Below are 25,388 nucleotides of genomic sequence, written 5' to 3'. Positions count from 1 at the left end.
TCGAAACTCTGCGGATTAAGGACTATCCACTTATCAAGTGTTTACTTTACAGATTAAATATGTTAAGTTTTTTTCAAAGTGTTTTTAACATATTTTATTAACTGTTTGCTCGTAAAGAATATATGTATGCGTGTATATATATATATATATATATATATATATATATATATATATATATATTACAGTTGCCTTCCAACTCCTGTCCGATTTTAGTCTGCAAACATAAAATTGAATGATATTCGATCCAATGTGAACCTTATATTTATATTTAAGCTGTGAAAATGAAGGAAATGGACATAGTCAGATTAACGTCGAATGAGGGCATTGCGAATATGCACGCGTGACGAAATAAACTATTGCTTATGTTTTTATTTTTAGCCTTGCAGTAAACATGTCTTAATAGCTAAGGCATTAACTTCAAAGTTAAAACATAATTGTAAGCGAAGAATTTAGGTTTCGATTCTCGGTGGTGCGGCACTAGTCATTTTGTGTTATTACATTAAATATTTGAACTATATATTGGATCAATATAATCTATAATATAAATCTCACCTGTCTCTTTAAATGCATGTATATCTGATAAAAACATTCGACCGAGGCGACAGATTTTCCCGAGATCGATATCGTTTTGAAGCTCGATCTTGTGGACGACAAATATCGCAGAATTTGCTAAAAACATTATTACCTTCACCCTAAACTGGGAAATTTTCTACAATGTGTCGCTTTTTTCGCCGATATCTTCAAAAGTCATTCCTTATTTTCGATTGATTAGCCTTAACTTAAACCTCCGTTACTTCCAGTTTGGCGATGGCCGCAACAGCAAAGAAGGCGCGTTTTATTTTTTTCGCGTTCTTTTCCAGCTTTCGTCCTGTTACAACTTTTCTTTATTTGCTCAACAATCATCTCCAAAACCTCAGACAACACCGGGCACACAGGCTAGTCTAATATACAACAAGGCCGATAGCCATTAGTCGCGTGCTCTCGTGTAATAAATGAATGAGTGAATGTAGGATTGCCATGAAATTCTTAAAGATAAACTAAAATGACCGAAAATTGGGCTGAAGTGGCATAGAATGACTTTAATGAACTTAAGGATAAATTGAATGACTTGAATGCTTAAAAATAACTATAATCCTTCAAAAACAACTTGAATGATCTGGAGAATGACTTGAATGCTTTGAGACTGACTGGTTGTAATGTGGGTGATCATTTTACATTAAATTAATACAGAAAAGTAACTCCCCACTTTACATCACAAACATAAGTACAGCATGTAGTAAGAACATATACTACAATTTGATCTTGGCCAAAAAGCCAAGAAAAGGGTATTTATTTACTCTCCCACCGAGTAAATTAGGCACAAGGCCGATTTTTAATGTGAGGAGTGAAGGGGAAATGGGGACCTACTCCAAGGTCATATATGTGGGGCTGCCCCCACAATGTTGTTTGCTTGCAGTATCTGCTGGAACAGATACTGCACTTTGATCTTGGCCAAAAGGGCAAGAAAAGCTTAAAAAGCTAAGCAAAGCATCTGTTAACACAAGACTTTAGATCTTAACCAAAAAGGCCAAGCACAAAAGTGTTACTGACGGACAGACAGACAGACAGACAGAACGACCCATTGCCCGCGACTAAAACGCATAATGAGCGCGCGAGTTTGTATATCCACGAAAGGCTGTTTGCGTCGTGGTTCTGGCGTCGGTTTGTTTTCTGGGAGAATTGTCCCCATACGCCCTAGATCGGTATATCTCAGGTTCGCAAACAAAATCGTCGCCGTCCTTTTTTGATCGGGGTTTTTAAAACATTCTCCCGCTAGAGTGCTTGTCTGTTTCGTATAAATATAAAGCGAAACAAATCGAACGAAAACGTCTGGCTTTCCGGTTGGGTAGTATCTGTTCTTTATTTACTCCTTGGTCAATGTAGAGCAAAGCCTTCATGCAGAGACAATTAGTATTTATTTGGATATTGCCAGAATGCCTCCTTTTGGAGGAGAGCTGTTTTCCCCCACATAAAAACTACCTTCACGGAGGGTTAAAAAGCAACACCATTTCTGCAATTCATCTTTTTCATTGACCACTTTAAATTTGAACGCTTTACACTTCCGCTCGCGTAGTGGAGGAGAGGTAAGACGTCAGGTTTACTTTCACTTTTTTTCCCGCCTTCGCGTAACCGGTTCGAGCCTACCTGCCTGCCTACTATCACTTTTTTTTGTATCCAACACTCACATCAAAACACCAGCATATGTATGTTTAATGTATGTGTGTATGTATGCACGTCTCGTGTGTCAGGTCATGTCATATGCTACTGGTACCATGTAACCCAGTACTACCTATCTCATAGTCGGGTCATTGGCGACTAAACTGGTTCCCCCACTATGCTTGTTTGGTAAGGAGGGCGTTAAGTCTCCCGGAAGGATCTAAAACAAGACCTTCCAAAGGGCGAATGAACATTGTTCTGGGTTAATGACCAACTAGCACAGTGTATATTTGTGAGCGTGTTTATGTGTGTTGGGATGGAGAGAGCTTCCGTAAGCCATGGTGAAGGAAACCTTTCTAGGAGAAGCAAATCTCTCTAAAAAAAAAACATACAGCGGGAGACAAGTACCCGCAGTAAGCTGGTCTGCAGTTGAATTTGTTGCTGGCTATCTTTCTCTTGATTGTTGCTGGATCTCAACATTTTCAAAGAGTGTGAGAGAGAGAGACTCGGAAACATCATGTTTGTATAGATAGTCCCTCAGGCATCTGGGTTCATGGACTTTAAGTGTCTGAGGGAGTGGCACTCGTCTTACAAGACGTTGCAATCATCACGTAGGCCTGCCTAAAACTTTCGACAGAGGAAACGGATTTTCATAAAATCTGTATTGTTTGAAGACTCGAGCATTTGCAAGACAAATATCGAAAAATTAGGCAAATACATTAATTCCTTCATTTTACACTGGACACACTTTACGGAGGGGTCGCTTGTTTCTCTGATATTTTCGAAAGAAATCCTGTCTTTTGGATTGTCTAGCCCTAACTTAAACTCTGTCACTTCTGATTTGGCGATTGGCGCACCGGCAAAGACGTCACGTTTTTTTTCACGTTTTTTTCTCCTCTGAGGTAGTGGTTTGAGCCTGTCTTCCTATTATCACCTTTTTTGTGCTCAAACCCCACTTCTAAACACCCGGCCAACGCCGGGAACCCAAGCTAGTGAAATAATAAATACGAAAATTGCATTAATCAAATTATAATATTAAAGCAAATATTTCCACAGGCAAATGTCGAGCAGCCTGCTAGTATTATACATACATTTATCTATCTATAAAAGCGAACGTGTGTTTATGTACATTTCCCTACGAAATAACTCTGTCAATTTTTAGTCTACAGACTCGAAATTTGATATACATGGTACTGAGATTTGGGAAAATCAATGTGATCAGTTTCGGTTAGAAATTTGGCTCTAAAGGGATCAAAATTAAACGATTTGACCTTTGAGAACTCTACAAAACTCCTCCGACAATTTGGGTCTAAACACTGGAAATTTTAGATACTGGTTCCTTGGACATTAATAACTTAATTAAAGCCCATAACAATAACTTTTAAGGGAAATAATAGGGGCCAAAGTTCCAAAAAAAATGACGTTTTTAGCTCAGCATACACCCCCAAACACCCGGCCAACGCCGGGCACCCATGCTGGTATAACTATAAAAGTGAAAATGCCTGTCTGTCTTTTCTCTATGGAAGTTAACGAAGACTATTATACAGAAAGGCATTACTTTACATATTGACTCTTTTTAAGACATAGATATGGACATAACCTTATGATCAGTATAGGGCTCGAGCAAAGACGGGCAGAACTACTACTACTATATATATATATATATATATATATATATATATATATATATATATATGTATATATATATATATATATATAATAGAGAGAGAGAGAGATATACAGATATAGAGTGAACGTGTCTGTGTATTTGTGTGTCTTTATCTGTAGATTTCCCTACGCAATAACTCTGCCAATTTTCAGCCTACGGACTTGAAATTTGATATACAGGCTACTGAGATTTGGGGAAATTTATGTGATCGTTTTTTTCGCCGATATTTTTAAAGGTTATCCTCTACTTTAGATTGTCTAGCATTAATTTGGAAAAAAAAATGTCGCTTCCGGTTGGTTGTAACTGCATAGAGTTTAGGTTTTTACCCCGTTTTTTACCTCCTTCACGGTACGGGTTCGAGCCTGCCTTCCTACTACCACATTTTATTTACTTTTTTTTTTTTTTCGCTTTTTTTTTTTTGTTTTTTTTTTGTTCAACAAACACATCCAAACACCCGGGCAATGCCAGGCTGAAATGCTAGTATATATATATATATATATATATATATATATATATATATATATATATATATTATCTTAAAGGATACTACGGTAATAAGGATAGATACGCAAGTATTTACTCATTTTCGGAAAATTTTTCTTTATTTATTTCATTGATTCAATTTTTTTTAGTTCTAAGTTTTTGCAAATAAGAATACGACTCTTAACCAAAATATGATTTGAACAAACTTGGCCTTCATCAGCCCGTTAGTAAAAGCATTATATACAAAGTTTATCATACACATTTTCAAGCGGGCTTTATCTACATTTTAAGATTGAACAGACTTGTCTGGTAATGAGTGCTGACTCGAGTGTGTTAATTGTTAATGGACCATCTGTTTGGAAATTCGTAGTTGTTGTTGTTATTTAGATTCAAATTGATAATCTTGATGTCCATTAATCTGATTTTCAATATTATATCTATTAGATTTGCCAGCATTCCTGGCTATTTTCCTATCAAATTAACCATTTATGATTATATGCCATTTTTTGTGTTTTTATGCTACTGTTTACATTTTTATGCTAGTGGCGCATTCTTTACTGTAAAAAAAACACACTGGGATTCATATTTTTAAATTATCAGCATTTCATTGCACTAATAACTTATTAATACAATAATTTAGTCAATAGTTATGCTTTTTACTTTTTTTACATGGGGGTCACCACTTATCAAGGCCCGAATGCCACTCAGGGATAAGGGTTATTGCGTGTACACTAATCAATGAGATAGTATTGTAGGAATCATTAGTATTGGGGGTTTTGATAGTGTCTTAAGGGGGGTGTTTTTCAGGATTTTTTTTATGTTAGACTTGAAGCCGTCCAAGTTGTAGTCAGGTGGGAAACAGGCAAGCGGCAGAAGTTCCACTGGCGTGCAGTTCTAAGAAAGACGCTTTGCTCATGGAATCTACGTTTGGATTTAGGCACAGATAAAGAGTGGGGAAATTTATTGACAGTAGTTTAAGCCAGACGGGTGTTGGTCGTGAAAGATTGGCGAGGTGGGACGAGGGATTGGAGCTCAGACGCGCACTTCCCATGGAAATAACGATAAAATAAGGACAGGCTCGCAACGTCTCTTCTGTGGGAGAGAGGTTGCAGGGAAGAGAAAATGGCCTCCCCCACTAAACCACGAAGTCTATTTTGTACTTTGTCAAGGCAAGATAGGCTGTTTTTAGCAGCTCCTGTCCCGATATGGCAGTAGTACTCCATCCTTGGACGTACTTCGCTTTTATACAGATAGAGAATTGCATCAGTAGTGAGATATCTTCTGGAGCGGTTGAAGGATCCCACCATTTTCCCAGCGTCCCTGGCAACAGATTTGATGTACGTGTTCCATTTCAGATCAGGAGTAAAGGTCAAACGCAGAAGCTTGTCAAAACATGGAGCCTCCCCAATACGAGAGTCATCCATTTCAATTGATGCCAGATGGGGATCAGAGCGTTGATGATGTAAAGATTGAAGCTTGGTTTTGGATGCATTAAAAGTGACCAGCAACCTCTTCCCCCATTGTACCACACGCTCAACATCAGAGGAAAGAGAATTAGAGAGAACATGGCTTTACGGCCTTTGATGTGTTGCCATAGATGGTCGTGTCATCAGCATAGATGCCAAGGAATGATTAAAGTATGTGTTTTGGGAGATCATTAATGTAGATCAGATTTTAACTTGCATATTCTTATTTCTATTTATTTATGAGGTCTAATTCACAAGATCTAAAGCAATGATATAGCTGGAAATATTTTGTCAGTTATTAACTTATTTTTCTCGTGTAGGTGTATAAGCGTAGTAGTTGAGTCCAACCTACTTCCTGATCTGCATTAATGATCTTCCAAATAACATCCTTACATCATTCGAAGACATTTATGCTGATGATATTACCATCTATGGCAGCTCATCGAAGGCCGTAAATGACCAAGTTCTCCCTGATGCTCTCTTATCTTATCGACAATGTGGTTCTATGCAGAAAACGTGGCTAGTTATTTTTAATGTATTTAAAACCAAACTTCTATCGTTACATCATCAACGGTCTGATACCCAACTCTCATCAATTGGAATTAATGGCTCTCGTCTTGGGAATGTTCCATGTTTTTACAAGCTTCTGCGCTTGATCTTTACTCCTGATATTAAATGGAACACGTACATCACATCCGTTGTCAAGGTCGCTGGAAAATGGTGGGATCATTCTATTGATCAAGTCGATATCTCACTGCTGGTGCAAATATAAGAGCGGGGTACTTCCAAGGATGAAGTATTGTTGCAAAATCTAGGCAGGCGTTGTTAGTGTTATATAGCGCCAGACCACCTAGGTTGGGAACTGTCGTTGTTAGTCAGTTCCCCGTTACAACATTAGAAAGTTTTATCCTGCAAGGTTCAAACTAGATTCTTTGCCTACTAGGGGATGCCCTTTCTCTTTCCTTCAACGTCTTTCTCACAGAAGAGATTATGGAAACCTGTCTCAGCTGGATCGTTATTTTCACGGCACATGCTCGTCTGAGCTCCAATCTATGGTTCACCCTCGCCAAACATTCACGAAAAAAAACTCGTCTAGCTGAAAACACAGTACAATATTTTCTCCCACTCTTTATCTGTACCTAATCTTAAACGTGGATTCCATGAACAAAGCTTCTTACTTAGAACTGCACTCTTGTGGAAGTTTCTCACGTCTGCCTGTATTTATACTGACTACAATATGACTGTTTCACGTCCCAAACAATTTATTGATGAGCCGTTCCCCTTAATCCAATTTACCAAATTTACACTTGTAACGATTATTACGTTATTGTCCCTTTAACTACTATACACTTTAACCCTTATCCTCCAGTGTCTTTTGGGTTACATAAGTGAGTATTCCTTCGTAAAACACGTCATATCATCACCATCGTAACGCGTTATTTAGATCTAATTTAATAAACTGTCCGGTTTGCCTGTTGCACATTTTTATTTACTTGAATATTTTTGTTACCATTTTAGTATGCTGAATTTGTTAGTCCCCCGATAAAATGAGAGTGGACCCGTAAAGTCACTCTTATCTGTTCGTCCGTCCGCACTTTTCTTCATATCTACGCCTTGGGACCTTTTTAAATTTGGCACAAACATTTAACATATGAGTAAACACTAACAGAACGGATTTTCCGGGAAAACTCCGGTTACTTCCTAAGGGTACCTTTCGAACTAAAATCGCTAAAACTAACATTTTGTGCGTATTAAAAAAAAAAATTATTTAAAACTGTCTGAAATGTTGGGACTGATTTCTATATAATTTTGTTTGTCTATACTTCGCGATAACTCTTGGGTGTGCCCCAAGGGTTGTTTCAGGGCTAATAAAACCATTCAAACTTTGGGATTATTTTACCAGGTTTGTTTAAAATTTTCTGTGTAGGTTTTATGTATCAGTTTTGCATGGAGCTAAACTTAAATTTAAATGTTAAATCCTTGAGGATTTAGGGGTTAAATGAGGAGGAGGTGTTAAAGAGCATCTCCCCCCCTCTCTGGCTTTCTTACTCTTTCTATTTTCTCTCTCTCTGTGTCTCTATTAGAGAATAGAGAAAGAGAGAGAGGTGAATAACGTGGATAGTGGACACGTTTGCAGAAGAAGGGTCAGCTGACCAGATGACGTGGTGTCATGTGGTGAGGTTAGCTGATTCTTTCTTGGCAGTTTGGTTTCGGGTGTTGAAGAAGACAGACGGCTTTTCAGCTGTCCCCCCTGGGGTGGGGAGGACGCTGACGTGTACAATCAAGCAAGCAAGGTTCACCTCCATTCTGTGTCGATCTCTGGAAGGTGAATAAAAACATAAAACCTAAATTATCATCTTGGAGTGAATTTTCATCCAACAGGCCAGCTCCCCTCCAAGAGACGATGAACACCAGAGGAACAACCGACGACACATGAATAAAGGTATCTTAAGAAATACATGTACACAAACACACACCCACGAAGACATGAACAATAAGATTAGAAACTAGACGATCACGTAAACGAATCTCCTTCTTGACACTATTACCTTTATGATACAATCTCCTTTATGATACCCCACTATATAACAGAGGGAAATTATGGAGTCATTTAATTTTTGCATGATGTAGAACCTAAATTTACCTATGTTAATGCATACAACTGCACCGGTCCTGGATATGATCGAAAACTATATCCGATGGTGAGGCCCCAGCTTGCGGGCATTGGGGAGTGTGAAACCACTCTTTAATTGCCATTGCTCTCAGGCCCACTCTGACCCGGAGTGGTAGTACCTGTTAGGGTGCCAACTATGGTTTAAATACAATCCGACTTTAAAAAAACACAAATATACCTCATTAAAAATCGTTCCTCAAAATAACTAGATTCGGCATTAAATATTCTGAAAAAGATTGATATGCCGTAAAACAAAAACAACCAACCAACAACTGCACCGTGTGTTCATTTTCACCAGAATTTGATGTCACCTGGGGGAATTCAAGGGGTAAATAGGTGGGGGCAAATATTTTTCTGTCTCGTTCACTGGGCAATCACGGGAGACCATGCATGTCTCACTAGTTTTTTTTTATTATTAAAATCTATTTACAGTTTTAGCGTGTCATTAGTAAATCACTTTTATTGGCTTACGTTTTTAAGCGCTAATGGTAAACGTTACACTTGCACATTTCATCAGCTTTTCTTGCGAATAAGTTTTATCGTCTGCTGTTGTCATTAGTTTTACGGCTTTTTGTAATACGCCTATGATTGCCGTAAATCTAACAGTTCTTCATAACTCATGTTTTTTTTCATTTGTAGCTTTACTAAGATACAGTGGTATCGCCAACTTTATATTGTTTGTATTAGTTTTTAGTGACTTCGTTTATAACTTGTCTGATATACGCTTATACGTGAATCAAGTCGTACTGCTAATACCATTTGTCTTTTTTTGTTTTTATATGCAAAAATTAAATACAGTATATATTTATACGACTTGAGTGTATATCCATATAATTGAGCTATGTTATAATATCGTCATCTTTCTTTGTTTAAACAAAGTGCTTCTAAGTACGATTTTCTTCATAATACCCTTTGTTTATACTAATTATAACAATGGTTATCAACATTTCTTTTGCCTATTGAATAGCCCTTCATTTTGATTATTTAACAATTGCTACATAATCGTGTTAATTATAATAATTTAAATGTAATGCGTAGATAAAACGACCATATATGGTGCAGTTGATAAAGACGTTGAATCTCTACGGATCCAGGTGAGAATTGTCTGAAGATAGCGGTTTCAGTCCTACCCAAAGCCGGTCAGAGGCTTACTTGGCCAAAACCTGGTGAAACGACAACTACGGATGGCAGTAATTGCAATGAAGATTCAGAGTTCATATCCGTCACGGTAAACATCTGACGAAAGCCTGAGGAATAGTTGGCCGAAACGTCGTTAAACAACTAAGAAAAAGATGTGGATAATAGCCGCAATAAATAAAAAACGATTAATATATATATATATTCATTTCAAATATTAGATTGGAAATTAAAAGATAGATTGGGAAAAAAATGAGGAAATAGCAATAGTGACACAATGAGTAAACACAAACATGTAAAAATGTATTTTACTAGTAAATAACAAAAATATTGGATAAATCTAGTATTTTCTATATTTTAATTTTGTATAATACTGACCTTCCTCATTTTTTTATGAGAAGCATTACCTTTCGAAATGGCATGGCCCACAGTTTTTTCTCAAATCTTAACTTTCCCTGATTATTCTGATTATATAATAAGGTTATATATAACTGTTATCCTTTATCTTTTATTTAATATTATAGACATGTGTATGGAAACTGCAATTATCCTCTGGGAATATTCGTACGCAATTATCCTCTTGAATCCTCGACGTATTTGATTTTTTTATCCCTTTAACATATGGATCATCTCAATCTGTCCGCGAATTGAATATAAAAAGGACGCAATGCGATGATTGATAAAACCAATGTAGTAATTTATCGTAGACATCGGATTTAAAAAAAAATGGCCGACGTATTAAAACCGAGCCGAAGAATACATCATTCGATGCGGAATATGAATCTATCAAAGAGTTATTTTTTCCATATTTTTAATATAGAAAAAAATGCTTTTAATATCAGTGTCGAAGCGAGAAAAAAAAACTTAACTTTCTCTGTAGATGTTTAGCTCTGAGTTAATTGATTAAAACAATAAGCTTAGCATAATAAAATGCAGACATTAAACTAATGTCACTTTATTGGGCATGAATAATACTCCCTATCGACAGATTCATGTTTTATTCATTATCGCATATGGATGGACAGTGTCACTATTTTTTTTACGTTGCGTTGAAGCAGTTTTGCATAACAATTTAAATAGTCGACACGTTCTTGTTTTTCGTCGACTCGGATCAAATGCTGCAAGCACTTTAAACATTTTTCTTAGTAACATTTATCTTTGTAGAACACTGAATACACTTCCGAATGAACTTATTTGTGTCTAGAGATTTCAGCGGCATTTTTACAATATTTCTCTCAATATACCCTCAAATCGTCTTCATGCGTATATATATATATATATATATATATATATATATATATATATATATATATGAATGATTGGAGTCACAACCTATCTTATTTATGAAGTAGCCTGTGTTGCCGGCGTTGTTCGGCTGTTTGGCGGTATGTCTTGAGACAAAAAAAAAGTGGTAGAAGGCAAGCAAGCAGGCTCGAACCTGTAACGCGAAGGAGAAAAACAACGTAAAAACGAAAAATAAAGAAATTGACGTGTTTGCCGTTGCGCCCATCGCAAAACTGAAAGTGGTGAAAGTATAAATAATAGCTAGTCATTCGAAAAAGAAGGGATGACTTTCAAAAATATCGACGAAGAAAATATAGAAATATGACCAGTTCACGGTGGAAGATCTAAAGTTTTTAGGCTACTCTTCGATATTATTCGTCAGAAAGATTCAGCGTCCGAACGATATAGATCTCTTTTAAATCTATCGCCTCTGTTGGAGGTTTTAGGCAGACATACATACATTTAAACACAGGTAAAATTTATATTATAGATGTAAATGCCACTGTTCATTACTTCATGTATATATATATATATATATATATATATATATATATATATATATATATATATATATACTAGCATCCCTAGTCGTAAAATAGGCTAAAATATTAGATAATTTGATAAATGCAGATTTCGTATTTATATCATATTTTAACCAATATATAGTAATCATATAATGTAAGTTATATATATATATATATATATATATATATATATATATACACACACACACACACACACTCGTGCGCCACCACCGAAAAATAAACCAAAACTTTTAGCTGTCGATTTACTTTTTCCTTGGGCGTTAATGCCTGATCTAGAAAGACACGTTTGCTGCAATGGAACAACACCTATTATGGTAGGAATGAATATTCACAATGACACTGTTCGACCTGTACCTGGCAATTTTCATTTCTTTTTTCAATTTACACATTTTACGGATTTCCCCAGCTAAAGCCGGATTATGAAGTTTCGCGTGGGTTCGAATTCCACATATATAAAGTGCCATGTATGTAGACAAAATCCGATAGGATGTTTGTATGAATTCTATTTATATATACACATAGATATATAAAGAGATAGGCAGAGAAAGAAATTTGTGTTTATAACATTTTTACGAAAATATTACTTAAGTATAAATCATGTAGATTAAATGAATATAATTACACGTAACAATTAACTAAAGATGAACATGCTGTTAGAAAACGAAAGAAAAATAATTGGAAATGAATTAAAATGAATATTAAAAGATTATGCAAATCAGTTTGATCTTTTGTAGATTAATGCAATTCCACGATATATAACAAAGTTGTATTTTTGTTTTAAATAAGAAAAAGGGTTTTAACATAAATATTAAGTCACACAAAAAAAAACATTCATACGAGTATAGATATATTACTAGCTACTGATAAGTAGACATTATCTACTAGTTATAATAAACGGTCGATATATCCTGTAAATATCAATAATAATTTACTTAGCATTTTATCCGCACGCAACGTATGCGCTGCTTTTATTCGTTAGTGCAAGTAATCCGCTATTCCAGCGACGGATCTCGTAAAGGCGATGGTTTAGAATTATTTTGCATATTGTTAACCATCCTAGATCTGGTTTTTGCTACCGAGACATTTGCTCTAGTTTCGAAGTTATTCAGGGTCGATTACTCCACGGTTGAAGTCACCTGGCTTAAGTCATCTTGAAAGCAGAGATTTTTGGAGGAAGTAGATTTTGCGCTGAGTTCAAATTATACTTTGGAAGATTTACCGTTGCCAGCGAACACAGAGGAGGCGATATAGTAAGCGATAGTCGAATACCCCATGTTTTCGAAGGCAATTTTGGGATAAGAATTAAAGTAATCGTCAATTGGACGAAGATCGCTACTATAAAATGGTGGTAAAATTAGTTGTAACAGGTAAAATATGACATAACTGCACATTTTTATATTCACGTTCTTTTCTTTTAAAGAATTCATTGAAAATCACTAATACTACGTATTTTTACTGGAATCAGGTTTTACCGTCAATGTGGTTCACCGACATTGACGTAAGCGCAGTTCATCTTTGATAGCTTAGCTTCATTGTTTCCGGTATACGAAAGTATCGATGTTTATTATCTAGGATTTTCTTTTCTAACATAAAAGGCTGCAAAACGACTAGCAGAAATGTTTAATTGTGCTTGAAGTGGATCCCGCAAACGAGTTATTTACGACGTCTGCCTTACGATTTACGAAACTACGACAACGAATTATGCACATATTTATATTACATATATTCGATCACACTATGAGATAGCAATTAATCCAATTACAATCACATGATTCAAGATTTTGCTAGCGGCAAGCACTTAGTAATTATTGCAGACATTTCACCTGTCTGTTTAAATGTATGTGTGTATGTTTGTATGTCTCGCAAAACCTTTTCACAAAGGCGACGGACCCTGACAAGATCGACATCATTTTTAAGGCCGATGTCTCAGATGACAAATATCGAAATATTGGGAAATAACATTCACACTATACTTAGCCGTTTTCTACAAGGAGTGGGTTGATTTTTTTTTCGCCGGTATTTTTGCAAGTCATCGTCTGTGTATGATTGATTTCGGTTAATTTCAACGATTTTGACTTCCGCTCGCGTCATGGAGACATCGGCTTAGTCATCAGATTATTTTCACTTTGTTTTCCTCCTTCGCTTCAGTGGTTCGGGCTTTCGCACTACCACATTTGTTTAGCACCTTTCTTCACCCCGGCTTCTCAGTGTTTTGATTCCCTCCCCATGCTACTAACATTTTCTTACACCTATCAACATTCACTCGTTCAAACCTTCCTGCCATCTATCATTGTAGTTACTTTTCTTTTTGTCTCAAGATACGCCTCATTACACTTGGGCAACGCCGGAAAACCAGGCTAGAAATATATATATATATATATATATATATATATATATGCATATGCACTTTCGCTTCAGCAGAATGATGATTGTTGTCGCTAGTGACAATTTAAGCGAATAAATGAACAGTTGGTGTCATCGCTCAGTTTACATCACGGCGTTTTTAATTGCTTTAATTTAACGCACTAGTTACTTCCTATTACTTACTAATGCACATTTAAAGTTAACTAATTTGCATACGAATCTACAATAATATGCATTAATGTTTGTAATAATTGCTTGGATTTTATTTCATACTAGCAGACCGCCCGTCGTTGACTGGTCTTAAAACACGATTAAATATAATAGTGTAATGTGCCATTGAGTAAGGCTAAATAAGTATTTATTGATCTCTCGGCAAAGGATGGATTAAACAGAGTAATTCACTTGCATTTGCACCTTTTTTCAATGACTACGTCTTGAATTTTTTGTAATTTGCACGATCATTAGTCATGTTAAAATACATCTTTTACTTATGGGTTGGATCCAGCATGCTCGACTTATTTGTATAAAACTTAACCTCACCCATACCGTTATTGTTTGGTATTATGTAGGTCTTGTCTTGTTGATAAATTTTTGTTAGACTTATTGAATGACGCGAATAAGAATCGAATGGTTAGTTCCGTATTAAGAGGATATGAATTATATAAGAATTACAAGAAATAAACTAATCGAAAAATTATAGAAATATGGAATGGAGAATAATGTAAGAATATTTTGGAATGATTACGGCTTTGATAACATTTGAGTAATGTGTATACGAGGTGCTTATTCCTAACCACTTGGGGTACTTACAAAGAACTAGTCTATCCGGTGGCCTTTAAATGGTGAGATGAACATTTTTTTAAATGAAGTGATTTTGAGATTATATTCTCATTATTTTCTTGGGAAAACATTTTTTTTAGTGATATGTGGTAGAAATAACATCCTGGAAGCCTCCAGATCACAGTAATTACACTTAAGGACGTCCAAATACAAACCTTACTAAAACAAAGTTCCTACTCCTCCTCCTTAATGAGAAAATATTTAAAAACTAAGGGCCGAAAAAAATCGTCATAATCCACAGGGGTGTTACTAAAGGCAGTAAATATGGTTATAAACATATATTGTATATTTATATTAAAATCCGTTTTTCCCCTTTTCTAATAAACGGTTTTAAATTGCATTTATTTGTAAGGAATACATGTTAAAATAATTTCAAGCAATTCCTAATATTCAGAAATGACCTCCATGACAAAATTACTTGTGAGATGGATATATATGCCGACGACACCCAGCTCTATAAAGACACGACAGGAAAACAAATGAATACATATCTAAAGAAATGGCAGAAGCACTAGAGGATGACCTCCGATCTGTAGTGGAATGGGGACATAAATGGATAGTAACATTCAATGCTGTCAAGACTAAACTGGTTTCATTCAATAATTACAAGAAATATTCTCTAGCAGCAATAGCATTGGCCAACGACTCTTTATCTGAAAGTACATCTTTTAAACTCCGCAGCCTACTGCTAACAGGAAACATGAGGCGGAACAATTATACTGAGACTATCGCCAGGACCGCTACGAAGAAGATGGATTCTCTCTACCATGCTAGAAAGATACTAACACCTAAAAGTACCCTATACCTCTATAAAGCGACCATTCGCCAATGTATGGAATATTGTTGTCACATTTGGGCTGGTGATCCTGCCACTAGTCTCTCGCTCCTTGATAATGTTCAAAACACAGTCGCCAATTTGATAAGTCCTGAACTATCATCTAAACTTCAGCCTCTGTCCCATCGACGAAATGTTGAATCCCTCGGCCTGTTCTACAAGTACTTAAACGGTGAATGCTCTGTCGAAACGCAACCACTTATACCCCCTCGACGTAAATACCCCCGACTAACCCGACAAACAGCTAAATCACACCCCTACACAGAGATCCCTAGATGTAAGAGAGCCTTCTACTCCAGTAGTTTCTTCCTCAGAACAGCCAGACTTTGGAATTCCCTTTCGGGTCCCTGCTTCCCAAACTGTACTGACATGCAGAAGTTTAAGTGTAACGTGAACCGACGGCTTGCTGCCCAACTCCCTATACAGTCCCCCCGATGCCTATGTCTTTGGTAGTAGTCCCCTACAACAAAGTGGCAATGTACCTTGTTTGGGATGAAAATGTTTTTTTTTTAAAAAGCAAACATAATATATAACCTCTGTGTATGTTTTGAATAGCAGCAGTGGCTTTTAATATCGGACTTACGAAAGGGCGTACATGCAATAGGTAATCAGCCAAATATTTTAAACCGAAAGTCAGAAACTGGATAAACAGTTTAAATGTCCGATGGAGACGAACATAAATATAAATAATGCAGATGCGTGATTTATCTCGTGCATTTTCTTCCGATTGACCGGCAAGGACCAGTTTAAGTGCAATTAAATTTATATGATCAGAATTCACTTAATTCGGTCGATGAGATAATTATATGTTTAACTTTCTTTTAATTATTTGAAAATGTACCGCATATTGGATACGTCCTCATATCTAATAACAGATGGAATATTTTAGGACAGAAAATGTATTCATGGATATTCGGTTTAGATTTTGGTAGAGAGATAAAGACAAAAAGATAAATATTTGTACTGGTGTTATTTAGTCGTATCTTGTCGCGAACGTGCAACAGATGGATAGCATCAATAAGTTGTGAGTCGAGTACCAACAATAGAAAAAAAATCAGTCGGGACATATCTAACTTTAGGATCTATACGTTGTATGCACAGTCGCAAGAAAACAAACTTGCTCTTTTTTTCCCCGTGAAATAAAAAAAACACATTTATTTACCAGTACATTCAAGAATAGCGTCTTGTCTCTTCTTCAAATGTTCTCTCCTACTCCATGGTGTTTAACAATAATCTACCCTTTCCCTCTACTGCCATAAGAAAGTGTATTTTTTCTGTCTATTTTGAAGCACATCTTTCTTTCTCTAACCTAATCATGGGTTTGCGCACATTCTTGTTATAATCTTTCTTTCTTCCTTACAGTGATGATCCTTTATATGACTTTAAACTATATCCAATGGTGAGGCCCCAGCTTGCTCGATTTGGGGAGTGTTGAGCCACCGCTTAATTGCCATTGCGCCGAGGTCTACTCTGACACGGAGAGCTAGTACCTGTTAGGGTTCCAATATGGGTTAAATAGAAACCCACTTGAAAAAAAAACAAGAATAAAAAATATATTCTATTAGTTTTTTTCTTACAAAATAACTGTATTCGGCATGAAATAACCAGAAAAGGGTTGATATGCTGTAAAACAAAAACAACCAATCACACTTTCGAAATATATTTTTTGGACGAGGACTAAGACAAGTGATGATCCTCCATCAAATAACCAGGGCGATATTATAATTTAATACAGGATATTACCACTCTATTATGTAATTGTATTAGTATAAAATTATAACTTGTTAATGAAGAAAATGTAAAATTTAGAGTCGTTAAAGCATCTACTTCAACGTCGCTACTTAAGAATAAAAGAAATAAAAACGAACAGAGAAGCTGGTTTTTACATTTCAACTATTGCGTTCAGTGTGTCGCGTTTCTCCGCGACCCAGAAGACACTTTTAATCAATATATTCGCTTCACTAATAAATACACCACCTGACTCCATTAGTTCAAGAAAGGTCCGCCAAAGCAGAAAGAATTTCTAAGATTTCTTCGCTCCTCTTATAACTGTCAATGATTGAAGTTTTTTTTTTCTTTCCGCCATTTTTATATTAATGTTTAACGTTTATAATTTTAAAAGCGAATTTGATTATCAAATTTATTTTCACTTGATTTCTCACTAATTTGTTTTAAGAGATTCTTTTATTTAATGTTGTGTAAAAAGATTGCAAGATTTATGTGCTATGTGTTCGCCGATTATACATTTATATATAATTTTATTTAGATTATATACACATACATTAAGTGGGAAATGATATAAATGTATCAACATCTATAAAACACTGGAGATGAATTAAGCTTTAAAGACCTTCGACCGAAATTCCTAGACTTTAATTTCGCCGTCATGTAAGGTCCCGAACCTTAGGTGTTTGTGGAAATGTAAAAATATCACACGCTTGGACTTCATCGAGATGTGCTTCATCTGTTTTTGTTTATATATTTTTGTATAATTCACGCAGCAGAACCCTGAATAAAGGTCAGGCATATAAAATTCACAGTAGATTCATTAGACAGGGTGCATTCGAAATCTTTCTGTTTAGAGTATGATATATGGTATTTACATTTAAAAACTTTAATGTAAGCTATTATATATATATATATATATATATATATATATATATATAATCAACAGTAGGTTCTCTAAAGTGTAATGTAAATCTTATTTAGACGAAAGCGCTAAGAGAGGCATGTGAAGCATCCTCCTGTTTACGGTGGTAAGCATTTAATTTGATTTTAAAGTGGGTAATTCCACCGATTTTGATATAAGACAAATACGGAAGCGTGGACAATTCGTTAATTATAATTCAATCCCAGGCAATTTGTCTGCCCCTGCTAGTATGTGGGTGTATTCGTTTGTACCTATAAATTCAAACAGGAACCTGTTTGATTGTATGGGTAAGTGGCAGTTTTATTCATTTACAACTTCTTTAAAGCGTCACCGAACTCATATTTCGACCAAATTTCAGTTTATAGATAACCTTTTTCAGCTTTCTGTGGTACCAGTATTCAAGAATTCTGGCGAAAGAACTGACCCATCAAATTAACGTCTCATTAGCCTCCTCCCACTTTTCGCCAAAATATTTGAGACCATAATTAACCATGCTCTAGTCCGGCACCTTACAGATGCTAAACTTCTGACTGACAAACAATATGGATTTAGACAAGCCCGTTCCACAGCAGACATCCTCACTGTAATCTCTGAACGTATATACCATACACTGGGCAAAGCGGAGGAGGGAAGAGCGGTAGCTCTACATATATCTAGGGCTTTTGACAGGGTATGTCATGAGGGTCTCCTCAGGAAAATTAAATCATACGGTATCACTGGTAGAATATTAACTCCTTCGATAAGAGAAAAATCCAGGTTGTCCTCGACGGTCGTACATCTAAACAGTATGATATAAATGCGGGAATGCCTCAGGGGTCTATTCTTGGACCTCTATTGTTCTTGATATTTATTAATGACCTCCCCGACAAAACTGCCTCTAAGATGGGTATATATGCTGATGACACCACACTCTATTACAGGAAAACAAATGAACACATAACTGAAGAAATGGCAAAAAACACTAGAGGATGACCTCCAATCTATAGTGGAATGGGGACATAAATGGATGACCACATTCAATGCTGCCAAGACTACACTGTTTTCCTTCAATAATTACAAGAAACCTTCTCTGCCACCAATAGCTCCCTGTCCGAGAGTACATCTTTGAAACTGCTTGGCCTAACGTTCACAGAAAACATGAGTTGGAACAATTATATTGAAAACATTGCCAGGGCCGCTGCAAAAAATGGTGGATCTCTCTACCGTGCTAGAAAACTACTGACACCTGAAAGTATCCGCACCTCTATAAGGCCACCATTCGCCCATGTATGGAGTATTGCTGTCACATGTGGGCTGGTGCATCTGCTACTAGTCTCTCGCTCCTAGACAAGATTCAAAAGAGAGTCGCCAATCTGATAGGCTCTTAACTGGCATCTAAGCTTCAGCTTCTGTCCCATCGACGAGACATTGCACCCCTCTGCCTGTTCTACAAGTATTTTAATGGTGAATGGTCTGAGGAACTGTAGACACGTGTGCCCCCACGACGTAGACACCCTCGACAACCCCAACAGGCAGCTAAATCCCACCCCCACACAGAGATCCCTATACGAAAAAGATCTGTCTACTCCAGTAGTTTCTTCCCCAGAACCGCTACACTCTGGAATTCCATTCCAGGTCCCTGCTTCCCTAACTGTACTGACATGCAGAAGTTCAAGTGTAACGTTAACCGACATCTTGCTGCCCAAATCCCAACATAGTGCCCCAGCAGTTACTGCCCCTGAATGTAGTCCCCTACACCAAAGTGGTAATGTACCTTGTTAGGGGTGAAAATGTAATTTAAAAAAAATAATTAAATTATAGTTCAGCAAACAAAAGTAAGAATTTCCTAGAGGTCAAAATCTTAAAAATATGTAAGACCGTGAGCTACGTTTTTTATGACTGGTTTTCATAGCAACATACTCGCTTGAGCGACTACTCTCGTGAAAAGAGAAGTAACTCGTGTAACAGACAGAATGAAAGCATGTAAGCGAAATTATTGGGGGTATTTTATTGAAAGCAGACGAGTGCCATACATTGTTATTACATATGTGTTTATGGGGAAAATAAGATTGAAATCAAACAAAGAATCGATTTATTGGTAACCTGTAAAAATCATGGATTATAGACAAATGCGAGCATGGAAAGTAATATTGAACATGAAAAAGAAAAGGGCGGGATATTCTAGTAAAAAGTATAAATTTATAACTTAAACTATTGCAGCATTAAGATATCTTTTAAAATTCAATTTATTAAATTCTATAATCAGTTCTTAATGCTGCAATATTTTAAGTTATCAATGTATACTTTTTTCTAGAATATCGTGTCCTTTACTTTTCAATGTTTAAGCTTAGCCAAATTATTTTCATGTTCGCATTTTTCTATAATATATATGCGTGGGAATATGTAACCTTGAAGTATACGATAGTTGAATGTCGCTCTATCGTTACTATGCATGCCCGCTGTTTTCACATAAAAAAATATTTCATTAATTTTTGTGTTAATTGCCGGTAGCTTTAGAGTAGAATACCAAGTCAAGCGTGAGTTTTTGATTGGTTTGAAATCCGTCAATCCTATCAATGTTGACGTGTTTGGTACCTTATTTATTAGAAAAATAATAATAAAAATAAGATTGGTGCCGGTACATTCCGAATGTCGATTTTTTTTTAAATCGATTTTAATTAGTGATGCCTTCCTCTTCATCGGACGCAGATATAATTTGTTTTAATTATCACGGCACTCGCCACCTCGTCTTTTGGTGCCCTTGAATCTCTCAAGGTATCCCTCTTCACAAACTAACGTCATTGTAGTCGACAAGTATAACACCGATTCTCTTTAACGTATCCAGTGTTAATGAGTTGCTTGCTCGTTCGAGGTAGCATTCACGACAATTTACTCGATCAGACGTCAAATGATTTAGCATCTTTAATTGATGCAATACGGCGGTGGTACCGTGATATAATCACTCGTGAGATCAGCGGTGATTTCCTGGCGCTATATACGCCTTTATCCATAGGAAGCTTTGCTAGAATGCTCGGTATGTGAGCGTACGTTTTATAACACTGTTAAGAAAGATAGATATACTCGCATAAAAAGGTCCGCAAAAAAATCACCTGGTAAGTGATGGTCTCTTTGTGGTCATTACGGCTTAGATATTGTTAAAATAATAAATAAAACAACGTTTATGATATGAGTGTGATCTAAGATTTTAAAATTACATCATTTAAACAGAAGGTACTTTTTTTTTCGTGTAATCGTAAGTAGTTCACCGGCAAACAAGCATTTAATAAGAATAACACATATTTGTAAGAAACAAATAACGTGCATTTCTATTTTGTAAGAAACAAATAACGTTCATTTCTATTGTTTGATATTTTGCGTGAAATCAAACGAAAGAAAACTAGAAGATAAAAATGAATAACAGTAGGTTCAGTGATTGTATTCACAAAAAAATTGATACTATATGCGACTTTTATCAATTCGAGTTAAGGAAAAAGGCCCAGAATAGTGTATACATATTTGTACATGTGTGTATGAATACCAATTGGTAACTATGTGCATATTCACATATGTGTGTGTGTGTCTCTCTCTCTCTCTCTCTCTCTCTCTATATATATATATATATATATATATATATATATATATATATATATATATATATAGACATACACAGGTGTATATGTACGGCATAATAACGTTTACACGCCGCTTATCCTCATATCAACGAAGTTAAGGCGAGCAAGAACCAGATGAGTGACTGTTTGGGAATTTTATGTGCTGTATGATCTCTCCGCTTATCTCGGCGTTGTTTCCAGTAGTCGTGAATCGGCGCTTGCCGCTGGAACTAAACAATCTCCTCCAGGAGAATTGTGGCTGGTGATGGCGCAACTCTTGTCACAAAAAGTCCGTGTAGGCAGATTTACAGGGGGGGTCCATCATCTGTCAAGTGTGAATAGAGCTACCACATGTCTATGAATATATATGTATACGTGTATGCACCTATGTAAACACACATATATATATATATATATATATATATATATAGGTGCATATATATATATATATATATATATATATATATATATATATATATATATATACGAGCAAACAGTTAATAAAACATGTTTAAAAAATCACTTTGAAATGAATTAAAAGCATATTTAATCTAAAAAGGAAACACTAGATAAGTGGATAGTCCTTAATCCGCGTAGTTTCGAAGAAATACTTTCCTTATCAGAGGGTGATAATTAGCAAAAGGCGGGATCGGATTTTGCATACAAAAGTGTTTGATGAAACAAGTAAGTCAAAGATTTTACTTGATAACAAAAAAAGTGAAGCAGAGGGAATATGGTGAAGAAAAAGGTGATTACCCTTGAATGGATAGTCTGGTGAAAGATACATAATCCAATGACGGTAAAATCTGATTTTTTCTGTTTCTATGTCTATCCTTGTCACTAGTAAGGGTGCTGGAGGTAAACGTTTTGTCTGGGCTGACGTTATCCGCCTGATAGTCAGGGACCCGAACATTGGATTAACCACTAAGGAGGCTGTCCTATCAGCAGGTGCAAAGTACTGGAGCTGCTGTATTGCCATTTGGTGAATGGATTCTGGAACATGCAGTAGCATCTGGTGGGGGCCTCTCGATGCCATACCAGTGGGTAATTGTTACGGCTTTACCTTATCATTAGCTACAAATAAAAAAAAAATCTTCGTTTCTTTTTCTCTCTTAGTTTCCCCTCTCTGTCCTGCTCTAAGTAAATATGACGACCTAGTCCACAAATTCCAAAAATTCATCATGACAAGTTTCAAGAAAAAATACACGATTAAACCCGGTTCTCCAACTTCCAACGTAGACCCATACTACCATGTCTCCTTCTCCAACATCAGGGGCCTACGTTCTAACCTTCCAGAGGTTGAAACCCAATTACAGGAGACTAGACCAGCCCTTTTATTTTTAAGTGAAACTGGCATTGGACAGGCTATTTCCCTAGGAGTGTTCGCAATTAAATGATGCTCTAACTTAAATTCTAAATCTGACCCCCAAGATCGCCATGGGCATGGAATATGTACCTATATTAGGGATAACTTTCCATGTGGTAGGGACATCTCCAGGGAAGATCCTAACTTACCCTATATGTGCTTCCGGGTTGCTTTAGCTCACACTACGGCATTTATATTTACTCTCTATCGCCCCCATAACAGCGGAGTTACTATCTTTAAAAGCATATCTGAGAAAATTGACCAAGTCCTATCTGCTTATCCTTCAGCTAACATTCACGTATGTGGTGACTTCAATGTTCACAACGTCGAATGGCTGACCCACTCTAACAAGACCGATGATGAAGGGAGGTTCTGTCATGATTTCTCTATTGCCTATGACCTCACTCAGATTGTTCAGGGACCCACCCGTGTGCGCGACAATGACGGCCAGTATGCAAGCCTACTAGACCTTTTTCTCACAACTTGCCCTGAACTATGTTCGGTTTCTGTTCTGTCGCCTCTAGGATTTTCCGACCACTCGGTTGTATAAATTAAGATAAAAATGAAATGTAATAAGTCCCCAGACGTACCTCTCCATCGTACATTATATCGATACACTAAGGCTGAATGGGATAGCTTCCGTACATTTATATCTGATCTACCTCTGCATTCCATGTTTAAAAAGGATGTGTCCTCTATAGTGTTAGACCTGACGGAATGGTAAATTGTAGGTATTGACCGTTTCATACCCTCGAAAAAGTTTCAGCAAAAACCTAACAGCCAGCCATGGTTCTCTCCGGAATGGGCTGCTGCCTTTGCGCACAGAAATCACTTTTTCCACTCTTTCCAACGTAATAGATGTATGAAAACTAAAGCCGCTTTCAGGACTGCCAGCAACCATTGTAAGAAACTAATAAAGAATGCAAGAGAGTTGTATGCTCAATCTGTTAAGTCCAAAGTAGCTGAGCAGCGGCTTGGTTCCCACCAGTTTTTGCAAATAGCAAACAGAATCCTGAACAGAAGCGTGTGCTCCATCCCAACTATTATCAATGGACCTGAGGTAATCTCGTCAGTATCAGACAAAGCCAAACTCTTTTTCAAGAACTTTGCAGCTAATTCTACCCGTTGCGATCAAGGCTGCCAACCCCCAATATTTCCTCCTGTATCCGAAAACACACTATGTGATATACGTATATCTGTACGTTCTGTTGCCAAGCTAATCAAAAACCTTGATTCCAGTAAAGCAACTGGCCCTGACGGTATTCCAATTATAGTACTAAAAAACTTCAACCTTAACTAGCGCCCATACTTACAAAACTGTTTAAACGTTGTCTTAAGGAGAATAGTTTCCCATCTCCCTGGAAAAGTTCATCAGTATGCCCTGTATTTAAGAATTCAGGTGATCGCTCATCTCCCTCTCAGTACAGGCCAATAAGTCTCCTATGCGTCATGAGTAAGTTGCTGGAATCTGTGCTTAATATAGAAGTAATCAACCACCTCCACAAAAATAACCTTTTTAGTGACACTCAATATGGTTTCCGTTCTGCTAGATCTACAGCAGATGTGCTTACAGTTATAGCTCATAGGATTAGCAAATCTCTCGACGGAGGCAACCTTTCTAGGGCAATTGCTCTTGACATATCTAAGGCCTTTGATAGGGTATGGCATAAAGGTTTACTTCATAAGATCTCTAGCTATGGTATTGCTGGAAATGTCTTCTCAATTATTAAAGCATTTCTTTCTGGTAGGTCCATAAGAGTAGTAGTTGAGGAGCAAAAATCAGAAGCTCACAGTATTAATGCCGGTGTCTCTCAGGGATCCATCCTGGGCCCAACTGTTTTCCTGATCTATATTAATGATCTTCCAAATCACATCCTTACATCATTTGTAGACATCTATGCTGACGACACTACCATTTATGGTAACACATCTAAGACAGTAAACGACAAAGTTCTCTCCAATTCTCTCTCCTCTGATCTTGAGCACGTAGTACACTGGGGTAAGGAGTGGCTGGTTACTTTTAATGCATCTAAAATCAAGCTTCTCTCTTTACATCATCAACATTCTGATCCCCATCTGGCATCAATTGTAATAAATGGCTCTCGTCTTCAGGAGGCATCAAGTTTTGACAAGCTTGACCATTACTCCTGATTTTAAATGGAACACGTACATCAAATCTGTTGCCAAGGCCGCTGGAAAAATGGTGGGATCTTTCTATCGATCCGGTAGATATCTCACTGTTGATGCTATTCTCTATCTATATAAGAGCCAGGTACGTCCAAGTATGGA

General features: G+C 36.6%; 1 protein-coding gene across 1 annotated transcript in view; it reads left to right on the top strand.

Annotated features, from left to right (window-relative positions):
- Positions 1 to 25,388, top strand: part of LOC145241632 (uncharacterized) — a 118,279-nt gene that overhangs the window by 71,000 nt on the left and 21,891 nt on the right. The window lies entirely within an intron of this gene.

Source organism: Euprymna scolopes, chromosome 20, assembly GCF_053919585.1.
Source record: "Euprymna scolopes isolate OS-2025 chromosome 20, ASM5391958v1, whole genome shotgun sequence".
NCBI classification, from domain to species: domain Eukaryota; kingdom Metazoa; phylum Mollusca; class Cephalopoda; order Sepiida; family Sepiolidae; genus Euprymna; species Euprymna scolopes.
The sequence above is the reverse complement of the archived record's forward strand: the minus strand, read 5'-3'. Positions and strand labels throughout refer to the sequence as shown.